Here is a 12,997-nt window from a genome sequence, read left to right on the forward strand (position 1 = left end):
GGTGAATGATTCAAGTAACGGGGCGTATGTAATATGATACAAACATGGTGGATACGCCGCTGGTACTTCCTATATATAAATGTTTGTATAATATTACATATCGTGGCGTTATCTAAGTCATTTCAGTTTAGACACATTACACTTTACATAAGTAACATATTCTTCACAAGACATTATTTTCACAAACAACTTATCTTATTCAACTCACTTTACTTGGTTATTCGTTTAACCTTGCATTTATCTATACATATCGTTTGATGTCATCGTTTTTCAAATGATTTACAAAGCAAAACAAATTACAAGGTTCATGACTGACTGTTATTAAACATTCTTTAAAACTCAAGTCATGAACCCCATTTTCACAAAACCTATGTATCTCACAGGCATTTTTATGCTGACGTACCTACTTTCACATGTGTTTTCAGGAGCTATTCCATAGGACGATGATCATGATTCTAGGGCGGACCTGTGCCTTAGAGCCTAAAAATGAAGTTTGAACTAGCTTAATTATGTTTTGATTTCCGTACTCTCTTTCCAAGACAATGTAACACCTTTGTTTATAAATAAAATACAACTTGCATGCCATGGTTATGAAACAATTTAATTCTGTCCACGACACTCCCCGGCGTTTCCGCCGCGGTTGCATGTTACACGCGGCCGGGGTGTGACACTAAACGTCGTGACCATAAGGTATAACCTCGGAAGGTTATTCCCTATACAACTATGGTCACCTAATGTGTTTGGTCGGATCCTAAAGATCGACCAATGGGTCGGGTTCGTAAGCATAAGCGATTGATTAGATCGCTTACCTTTACGACCCTAAACAAGCACAAATCTAAAAGCGACGAGCTAAACATGCAAGAACATGTTTAGTAAAGTTAGAAAACAGGTTTGGTATTAAAACAAACGGTTTTAATACCCTAGAGTAGTTTGGTTACAAAATACGCGAGAAAACGCATTTTGGCCGAAATTACGACTCGTCACTGAGCCTAGATAACGTGGTAATCAGTAGGTATAGTTACTAGGGACTATAACCATCGTGATTACGCTCACGTTATGAAGTTCAAACGAACTTCGCATTGACCATAAACTCGTTAATGCAGAAAGTCAAACGCAGTTTGACTTTAACGCTAAAACGAATGAAAAACGCGAAAGAATACTTACAGAAGGTCCCCGCAAGATTCGAACCTGATTCACTCTCAGGTAGGAAGCATATACTTCCACTTAGAGAGTGTAGAATCAGATTCAAATGTGAGGAAGAATGAAATGGGTGAGGGGTATTTATAGATTTCCTTGAACCGTTGAGATCGTTCGTCGAAAAACGTGATTTGATCTAGACCTTACATGTGGGCACATGGTTTTCAAAAACCATGGGAGCCCCTAATGTGGACTATGTTCATTGAATACCATCCCATGGTTTTGCAAAACCATGGGTGAAAACTATTAACACTTCAAAATGGACTAGGTTCATTGAATCTGCCAGAAATTTCAAAAATGGTCCCTACACTTGTAAAACTTGATTTTTTTGACACTTTTAAACCCCTTTAACCTCATTTCAAGGCTCTAAAATGATACTAAAGTATAGGGAACTTAAAATATGCTCACAGACATCACGGATGTCGGTTCGTTTGGTCGTACGGTTGCGTTATTCGCTTAATTACGACGGGAGTCGTAACGAACGCAAAAACGATCCAAATTAAGCGACGAATGGAATTTTATCATGCCAATCACTAAAATAAAATATTTTAATGATTACATAAATTTTTGGATGTCCGGAAGTATTCAGAACGTAAGATATGCGCAAAAATGCAAACTTATGCACTTTTGACGCTTTTAGTCTTTATTGATCAATAAAGTTTATTTTAGCATACCGAACCCTTCAAAGCCTATTTCTAAGCTATGTAAAGGATATTTAGGGTGTTTTTAACTTATGGCCATGTTCCGGAATGTTCATTACAGTTCAAATTAACATACTTTCGCAGTTTGTCGAATTTAGTCCCTGTAAGCGAATAAACTTGATTTCGGCATACCAAACCATCCAAAACTTATTTCTAAGTTATGTAAGGGTTATTTAAGGTATGTTAAGCCTATGTAACTATTCCGGAGTGTTTGTTGCATTAAACTGGCTATATTTACGAATCAGATCGCGTATAACCTTCCAGAAAGCGATTTAAAGCCCGAAATCGAACAAGAATTGATATGTGCAAATGATACACATATTTTCACACATCCCAAGTATGAAACACAAAATTTCATTGGTTTGGCATTTATTTGATGGTCACAGTGACACAGGTGTCACAGTCTCCCCTACTTTAGGAAATTTCGTCCCGAAATTTATTCGTAGGAGTCTGTCTGTGACTTTGTGTCAAATAACCACTAGAGATATGCAAGGCATAATCCTATCATTTCGTTAACGGACATTCTTCAGAAATGAAAATGAATGGACAGAGTCATTTTCAACAGATGCTTCCTCCGAAACGGAAATGAAAAAGGATAATCAAACGGATACTCATTTCCTTCAACGGATATTCTTTAGAAACGAAAATGAACAAACGGAGTCATTTTCAACAGATGCTTCCTCAGAAACGGAAATGAAAAAGGATAATCAAACGGATACTCATTTCCTTCAACGGATATTCTTCAGAAATGAAAATGAACAGACGGAGTCATTTTCAATGGTTGTTTCATCAGAAACGGAAATGAAGGATTAAACAAATGGATATTCATTTCCATCAACGGATATTCTTCAGAAGCGAAAATGAATGGATGATCCATTTTCCTCAACGGATTCTTCATCAGAACGGAAATGAAGGATTAAACAAACGGATATTCATTTCCATCAATGGATATTCTTCAGAAGCGAAAATGAATGGATGATCCATTTTCCTCAACGGATTCTTCATCAGAACGGAAATGAAGGATTAAACAAACGGATATTCATTTCCATCAACGGATATTATTCAGAAGCGAAAATGAATGGATGATCCATTTTCCTCAACGGATTCTTCATCGGAACGGAAATGAAGGGTTAAACAAACGGATATTCATTTCCATCAACGGATATTCTTTCAGAAGTGAAAAATGAGTAGCTAGTTCATTTTTCTTCAACGGGTGCTTCATCAGAATTGGAAATGAACAGGGTTCACTCTAGACGCATGACAAAACTCGCTGTGGTTTCTGTGCACTAAATTCCATAATTATGTAGGCCTCCATAATTACGTAATTCCTAGCACAGTTTGCACAGTTCATTTCATAATGTGTAGGGGAAGAAAAATCAAACCTGTGATGAGTGTGGCTAGACTACCATAGGGTCCTTTTAATTAGATCGACAAAAGATCTCTTTAATTAGACCACTCAAGAAGTCTTTTCAGCTATATCATCACATGATATTCCTAACCAGAATTTTGGATCAATCTATTTAACTAGACCACTCAAGGGGTCTAATTATGGAATAGTACTTCATAACCCAAGGGACTCAACTCCAACGTAGAAGTCCATTAAGGATTTAAGATAGTACCTTTGGATATCCTACTATGAATCCCTTATACGAAGATATGGAAGATTCTACTAGGATTTGGATAACAAAATTGGATCACAAAAACATAAAAGGGAGAACATAAGCATATAATCACATAATTGTTTAATTTGGCCTTTAAATTGTTATCTTTGAACGCGGATACTTAAAGCATACCAGGAATCCAATCCGTGGATTTCATTTGGCACTTTAATCATTTTCAAGAATCTATCTATGAAGATAGGAAAATCTTAATAGGAATTCGGCTTTGTCCTTATTGAATTGTAATGTACGTATTGAATCATACAAAGAACTCAATTAAGGGCTCTGATGAACGATACCCATCCACAAGGATCTAATTATGAGGATAGAAAGATCCTACATGGATTTTGGAAATTGTGTAACGAGAGGTGTTCTGACACCTTGCACTAGGCGTGCTTACGTCGATACACAAGGTAGAAAGTTCATGAGGTTGAGGCGCTAGATATGCCAAGGCGACATATGAAGCAGAATTTGAAGGTTGAGTAGCAGCAGGATTGGTAACAACTTTGCTTTGGATCGCAAAGCGGCAGATGTTAACCAAGTGTCCCCATCGTCCACCGTGGGTACAATTGAAACAGGGTATTTGATTTGGGTGATGACGGTGGCATTGATTGCACCAAGGAGCAGTTCCCTTATACAGCTTCATCCCTGAGGCGAGTCATGGTGGTAGCTAAATCAACGGTCCTCTTGAGTACGACGCCTATTCGCTGGGTAATTGCAGCACCAGGTTTAGACATTTGAGTATTGTTGCGATGAAGAGGCATCTTGAAGACAATGGAAGGCATAGGAGGAAACAAGTAAAAGATAGTCAAAAGAGAATGACAATGCATGAAGATTGTGACCATTTGTTTGTTACCAAAGGCAAACAAATGAGATAGTGACTAATCAAAGTAAGCAGGTCAATATAATGTATCGCGAAGACATGCTCGCCTATAAGTGGACACTCACCCCAAGAGTTCCCAGGTAAGAGTGACTGGTCCGATACTGCGGATTTGTACGAACACTCTAGCCTTAGACAGAAAACTTAGGGTACAGGCACCCACTCTTCCAGTTTGCACGTGTTCACATTATTTAGACCCAAACTTTGACGAAATTTTGAAAACTTAAAGGGTTCGAAACCTTATAACAAAGGGTTCAAAACCTAGTAATCAATCATCCTAGAACAGATGATTAGTTTTCAAAGCAGATCAAATTTATGTTCTTGTTGTGGTTGTCACCTAAGGATAAGTGACGGTATTGTTTTATAACTAAACGCAAGTAAACTCGCGTTAGGGTCCTAGGAAGGTTATAGTCTAGGTCAAAGCAATACTAATAACCTAATTCTCTATAACCATTGGCTCTAATAGCAACTTTTCTGTCACACCCCGACCACGTAAAACAACAAAACGTGGCAGAAACGTCGGGGAGTGTTGTAACAGAATCATTGTTTCACAACCATGGATTAAACAAATTTCGTTTTATTGAATTAAATGAGTTACAATGTCTTAACAATAAAGAAACATAACAAAAATTAACTAGTCTTGCATCTTTTAATGTCACTAAGGTCTCGTCTAATCCTATGTGAGCATGCATCAATATCATCATCAAATATCATCAACTATTGTACCTGAAACACATGTGAAAATACGTCAGCATAAAAATGCCGGCGAGTACATAGGTTTTATGAAAAATAGGATCCATGACTTAGGTTTAAGAAAATGTTTAACCAAAAACTTGTCATGAATCCAGTTTAAGTGTTTGCTTTTATAAAACGTTTGAAAATCGATGATAGATATGTATAGTTAAAAGAATGATGTAAGGTTAAATGAATAACCAAGTAAAAATGAGTTTGTATAAAACAAACTGTTTTGTAAAACAATGTCTTGTGAAAAATATGTTATTTGTGTAAAATGTATTAATCCAAATGAATGATTTAAATAACGCTACGCCATGTAATATAATACAAGCACTTATATATAGGAAGTACCAGCGGCGTATCCACCATGCTTGTATCACATTACACACGTCTCGTTACTCAAATCACTTACCCACATAAACCACCAATGTAAATTGCCCATGTCTAAACCGTTGTCAAATGTCAATCAAGTATTGTGTAAACAAAATGTCATGTATGGCAAGTGAAATATGTAACAACCAAACCATAGGTAAGAATGCACAAACAATGTACTAAGTATGCGACGGATGGACATACATAGCATGATACCAAGTATAAGATGTCTTGTAAAACGATGTACTAAGTATGATGAACATACATAGCATGAAATGTTATGTAAAACGATGTACTAAGTATGCACACAATGGGCATACATAGCATGTGATGTAAAATGTACTAAGTATGATGAACATACATAGCATGAAATGTTATGTAAAACGATGTACTAAGTATGCACACAATGGGCATACATAGCAAAAACATAATGAAATCATGTACTAATAGTGTACTAATGAACATAGCAAGTATATGATTTAAAAGCATGAAATCATGAAAGTAACAAGTAGGCACATGTGTTTCACCCCAAAATGTTTGAAAAACAGTAAAAGAGGGGTCTATGTACTCACTTGAGGGTGCTTAGAAGTCTTAGGATAACCACCAAGCAAAGCTAGAAGATCACGGAATCAAACGGCACCTATATAGGTATCTACATTAATAAACGGACCTATCGGAGGATCGGGTAGAACAAGGGTTCGTAAACCAAATAAGTATGGGAACTTATGTAATATGGTTTAACAAAGCCTACGTACTAAAACGAAACCTATCCTAAGTGCTTTTGACCCATTACGACCCGTTTAGGTAGCTTACGCCACTTTAACGCGTCGTTTGCGTAAAACGCGTTTGGAATGCCTAACTAGTCCTATGACAAGCAAGATATGCCTTAACATGTTTAATATTGTTGTTAAATCAGTTTAGATGTCAAAAATTTCGTTACATAGACTTAAAATGAATTTATGCGTAAAAAGGGCATTTTGGTAATTTACCTAAGGCATATAAACTACCTATCATATAACTAACTAAACGTCGTGACCATAAGGTATAACCTCGGAAGGTTATTCCCTATACAACTATGGTCACCTAATGTGTTTGGTCGGATCCTAAAGATCGACCAATGGGTCGGGTTCGTAAGCATAAGCGATTGATTAGATCGCTTACCTTTACGACCCTAAACAAGCACAAATCTAAAAGCGACGAGCTAAACATGCAAGAACATGTTTAGTAAAGTTAGAAAACAGGTTTGGTATTAAAACAAACGGTTTTAATACCCTAGAGTAGTTTGGTTACAAAATACGCGAGAAAACGCATTTTGGCCGAAATTACGACTCGTCACTGAGCCTAGATAACGTGGTAATCAGTAGGTATAGTTACTAGGGACTATAACCATCGTGATTACGCTCACGTTATGAAGTTCAAACGAACTTCGCATTGACCATAAACTCGTTAATGCAGAAAGTCAAACGCAGTTTGACTTTAACGCTAAAACGAATGAAAAACGCGAAAGAATACTTACAGAAGGTCCCCGCAAGATTCGAACCCGATTCACTCTCAGGTAGGAAGCATATACTTCCACTTAGAGAGTGTAGAATCAGATTCAAATGTGAGAAAGAATGAAATGGGTGAGGGGTATTTATAGATTTCCTTGAACCGTTAAGATCGTTCGTCGAAAAACGTGATTTGATCTAGACCTTACATGTGGGCACATGGTTTTCAAAAACCATGGGAGCCCCTAATGTGGACTATGTTCATTGAATACCATCCCATGGTTTTGCAAAACCATGGGTGAAAACCATTAACACTTCAAAATGGACTAGGTTCATTCAATCTGCCAGAAATTTCAAAAATGGTCCCTACACTTGTAAAACTTGATTTTTTGGCACTTTTAAACCCCTTTAACCTCATTTCAAGGCTCTAAAATGATACTAAAGTATAGGGAACTTAAAATATGCTCACAGACATCACGGATGTCGGTTCGTTTGGTCGTACGGTTGCGTTATTCGCTTAATTACGACGGGAGTCGTAACGAACGCAAAAACGATCCAAATTAAGCGACGAATGGAATTTTATCATGCCAATCACTAAAATAAAATATTTTAATGATTACATAAATTTTTGGATGTCCGGAAGTATTCAGAACGTAAGATATGCGCAAAAATGCAAACTTATGCACTTTTGACGCTTTTAGTCTTTATTGATCAATAAAGTTTATTTTAGCATACCGAACCCTTCAAAGCCTATTTCTAAGCTATGTAAAGGATATTTAGGGTGTTTTTAACTTATGGCCATGTTCCGGAATGTTCATTACAGTTCAAATTGACATACTTTCGCAGTTTGTCGAATTTAGTCCCTGTAAGCGAATAAACTTGATTTCGGCATACCAAACCATCCAAAACTTATTTCTAAGTTATGTAAGGGATATAAGGTATGTTAAGCCTATGTAACTATTCCGGAGTGTTTGTTGCACTAAACTGGTTATATTTACGAATCAGATCGCGTATAACCTTCCAGAAAGCGATTTAAAGCCCGAAATCGAACAAGAATTGATATGTGCAAATGATACACATATTTTCACACATCCCAAGTATGAAACACAAAATTTCATTGGTTTGGCATTTGTTTGATGGTCACAGTGACACAGGTGTCACAATTTACATGAACATTTCTGTTGCATATGTTTACTCAGCATATGGACACATTGATTTACATTAACATTTCTGTTGCATATGTTTACTCAGCATATGGACACATTGATTTACATGAACATTTCTGCTGCATATGTTTACTCAGCATATGGGCACATTGATTTACATGAACATTTCTGCTTCGTATGTTTACTTAGCATACTTAGTACAATTGTTTACATCATATGCCTTCATTTTGTTATGACATTTGGTTTGTTTAACATGGGACAATACATTCATTAACATTAGCTACGCCGTTCGTTAGTAGGTAGTGGTACCATAGGAATTGACAACTCCCGTTCCTGAAGTCCTGGGTTTGATAGGATTGTAAGGAATGACCGAATTCGATATACATAACTAAGATAAACCTTTAATTTGTTTAAGGGTTTATCGCCACAGTCTCAAGGCTTGGATGTATGCATATTTCACAATACCGCATAAATGTTAATATCAATAGAGCATGCATTTTTCCACAGAACATAACGTTGATTTAAACCACGTTTTACTTCAACGACTTGTTTTGTGCATTTTACATATGGTTTAAGTTGATACATTTCGCTTACCGTACATGATACATTTTGGGATACACATTACATGATTTTCATTGAACAATAAACACGTTGACATTGACATACACATTTGGTGGTTTACATTGAACATAGACATTTCGACATGGTTTACACAATAACACTTGACATTTGGTTTATACATGAACAATCTACATGGTGGTTGGTTTGGGTAAATGGTTGGTGTAACGTGGCGTATGTAATATGATACAAACATGGTGGATATGCCGCTGGTACTTCCTATATATAAATGCTTGTATAGTATTACATATCGTAGCGTTATCCAAGTCATTTCAGTTTAGATACATTACCTTTTACACAAATAACATATTCTTCACAAGACATTGTTTTACAAACGAATTATCTTATACAAACTCATTTTACTTGGTTATTCATTTAACCATACAGTGTTCTCTTATTTATACATATCATCTGATCATATCGTTTTTCAAATGATTTACAAGACAAAGCAAACTACAAGGTTCATGACTAAACATTTTCTCAAACATAAGTCATGAATTCCGTTTTCACAAAACCAATGTATCTCACAGGCATTTTTATGCTGACGTACCTATTTTCACATGTGTTTTCAGGAGATGATGCATAGGACTTATCAAGATATACATAGGCGGACCTGTGCCTTAGTGACTTAAAACGAGACAAGAACTAGTTAATTTATGATATGTACTATTTTGTTCTTGTTTGAACAATGTAAACTTTCGTGTTTGATCAATAAAACGGAACTTCAATTGCCATGGATTTGAAACAATCGATTCTGTTACAACACTCCCCGACATTTCCGCCACGTTTTGTATGTTCTACGTGGTCGGGGTGTGACAATTCGCATCGCTCACAATCAAAATCGAAATATCAAAAATCGTCGCGCCGCGTACTCGAAGCAGATGCCAGCCGGCCGGATTGCCATCCGACCGGGCTGCCATCCGGTCGATGTGCCATCCGACCGACCTGTCATCCGGGAGTGGTGTCATCCGACCGACCCAACCTTTCCTCTTTTGGAATCCTATAAATACCCATGTCACTTTCATACTTTCTACTTTTGGCAACTCTTTGACCGACCAGCCCGTGCTCCTCACCTTTTGCTCGATTTCTCTCAATTTCGATAAGATCTCGTCCTAAATCCTGTACTTTCTTGATCTACACGCACTCCTACACCTTTCTATCATTTAAATCCTAACTTTTAACTGTGAAATCACTAGATTTGAGGTGCTCTAGGATGACGTCATCATGTGTTCTTGAAGAACTTCATGTTTTGGCCTCAATCCACCAAGAACAACTTAGATCTACTCGATTTCCACATAAATAAACAAAGATATCTTGTAGATCTAAACAAATCATGGTGAAAAAGGATTAAAAGATGGTTTCTAACTTTCTTTCAACTCTTTTACATGCGATGCACTCAAACCGATAGAATCGGATCTCGTTCTAACCTCTACTCGTTCTTAGTGATGTGTTGGCTCAAGATCTGGATCCTATCCACGAGGCCACCGATTTCGGGTTAATCAAGAACGACCGACTTGAACCGGTTAACTGGTTGAACATTGGGTGATTCCTGTTTGGTCAGGTTACCAGGGTCGAGACGGGGTTCTGTTGGTTGACACGTTGTCAAAGTGTCTCGATAAAACTACAAACAATCAAAACAACCAAGTGAAAGACGAACGGGATGACCAGCACGGAGTGCTATCCGACCGGACTACTGTTCCACCGGACAGCCATCCGAGCGACTGGTCATCCGATCGGCTGACACTTTGGGTCCCACACTTAACCAACCTTATTTAAAGATTGAGTATTGAACGAATTGCTATCCGATCGGACTACCATCCGAATGGATTACTCTTCGGATCATAAGATACTTGACTTTAATACTTTATCGATTTTCAAAACATGTTCAATGCACTAAGGATGCCACCCGACCGGACTGTTGTCCGATCGAGTGACAACCGCTGTGAACTTATTCTTACTGAAGTGTCAACCTATCGGATTGCTGTCCGATCGGACGACCGTCCGATCGACCGACCTGAAAAGTAGAGACACTTCAATGTTTTAAAATGCTACAACAAAAACTTCAAAAGTCAAGCCATCCTACACAAACACATCCTTCTCATAGAAAGAAACAATCCACTCGAATAGTCATCCGACCGGACTACCGTCCAACCAGATAACCGTCTGAACGTATTATCATCCGCACGACTGGTCGTCCGATCGGATTACCATCCGACCGAACTGCCATTCGACCCATCAACGCTTGTATCGTTTTACGTGTCTCTTATCGTTATGCTATCGAACTATTCAGGCTAACCTTACTCTCAAGCGCTCCCTTCAATCCATCAACTGCTATGAGTATACTCGATCCCTTTTTGCTTTATGCACTTTTGGGTGTTACATACGTTACTTATATGAAATCACATCAAACATACTACGCAATACTTTTAACGCTAACCGTTACCGCATGTATTATGTGACTTAATGAATGCTTGTTTGTTATGTTTACACATGGAACGCTGTCTACCTGCCTTAGCAACGGTAGTACTATTAGTTTGGACTCAGCACCCGTTCACTCGGGGGTTGTTAAGGACAATTATTTGCATGAATTACGATGGTGATCATGTATTACGAACTGCCTTGGGCAGTCAACCCGCAGTCATTGGTATTGATAGGTTCATGTCGATAACTCACATGCTTCGTTTTCCTCTGTGTACGTGTTGGTTACGCGTATATTATTTCGAACTCTATATGCTATTATCAAACTTGTATACTCGCCTTTACACTACGTGTATTGACTTTTATTTTAACGTATGTGACAGGTGTTTAGGATGCTTATCTGCTAGGAAAGCGAGGCTAGAATAAGTTTCTAGAGACTAACAAATAGTTGTCTGTACAAAGGAAATCAAGAGTCTCTAGAAGTAAATAAACAATTGGGCAATTTGTAAAATCTGAGTTGTCGGAATAGAACTATTTGCCTAGATTTTGTCTGTAATAATTTGTTTACCTTTTGAGACATTGTATGGGACATGTTACTTTAATTGATTGGTAATGATAATTGTTATGGAAACTTCTGGACAATCTGTTTCGCTCAGTGCCATGCCCCGATGATTCCGCCATCGGTTGGGGTGTGACAAGGGTCACCTTGCTCATATCATTGCTGTTTTTGAGAATCATGACATAATGTAACCAGTCATCTTCATTCGGAACAGCTTCTATCAACCTATCAATAATCTCTTCATTATCTTTTGACACACCAATTCTCTCCATTTCAAGTTTAAGGTGACAGAATCTTTCAATCATCTGTGGTACAGTTTCACCTTTCATACATGCAAATAAATCAAGTTTTTTTTCAATAACGAACGTTTGTTTTTTATAATCTCCTCACTACCAGTACATTTTCTTTCTAACGCCTCCCATAAACCTTTTGACGTTTTCTCATGTACAAGTAGTGAAATAATATCTTCTCTAACCGATTGATATAACAATGTAATTATTCTTTGTTCAGCAACAATATGTTTTATTTCTTTATCTGTGAGCTCTTCATCAGTTAATAAAACTCCTCCTTCTTTTGTTGGTTCATTATATCCATATTTTAATTTTGACCAACTTTCATGTGCAAAAGCTTTTACCCAACCCTCAAACCGATTCTTCCACCAGTTATAATCTTCAACATTCATTAATTTCGGTGGTTTCTGTTGGTTTCCGTACATATTGTCGTACTTTAGAGTGTCTGAAATCTCTTTTGAAAAATCTCTTGTTTCTGTTCTTCTTTCGAAGGATTCTGAAGTGAATGCATTATAAAATGTGTTGTAAAATTCTTCACCACCTCCTGACATTTTCAATCTACTTCTTGACATTCGCACCTGTAAATCACCTGCAAACGAACAAACACGATCAGTTTAAAAATTATCAAACAAACTGTTGGATCGGATGAGTATCTGATCGAGTGGGTCAACAGATTAACAATGATCAGATGACAGCGGATCGGATGATGATCCGATCGAGTGACTATCTGATGCTTGATATATGCTCTGGATCAGGTGGTGACCCAATCGAGTGGGGTGTCGTCCGATCGACTGGGGTGTCGTCCGATCGAGTGGGGATCCGACACTTGAACCTATCGTCCAATCGGGTGGGGATCCGACACTTGAACCTAGGACACAAGCAAATGAGGTGATTAGAATCGGATGGCAATCCATAC

This window comes from Helianthus annuus, chromosome 14 (assembly GCF_002127325.2).
Source record: "Helianthus annuus cultivar XRQ/B chromosome 14, HanXRQr2.0-SUNRISE, whole genome shotgun sequence".
NCBI classification, from domain to species: domain Eukaryota; kingdom Viridiplantae; phylum Streptophyta; class Magnoliopsida; order Asterales; family Asteraceae; genus Helianthus; species Helianthus annuus.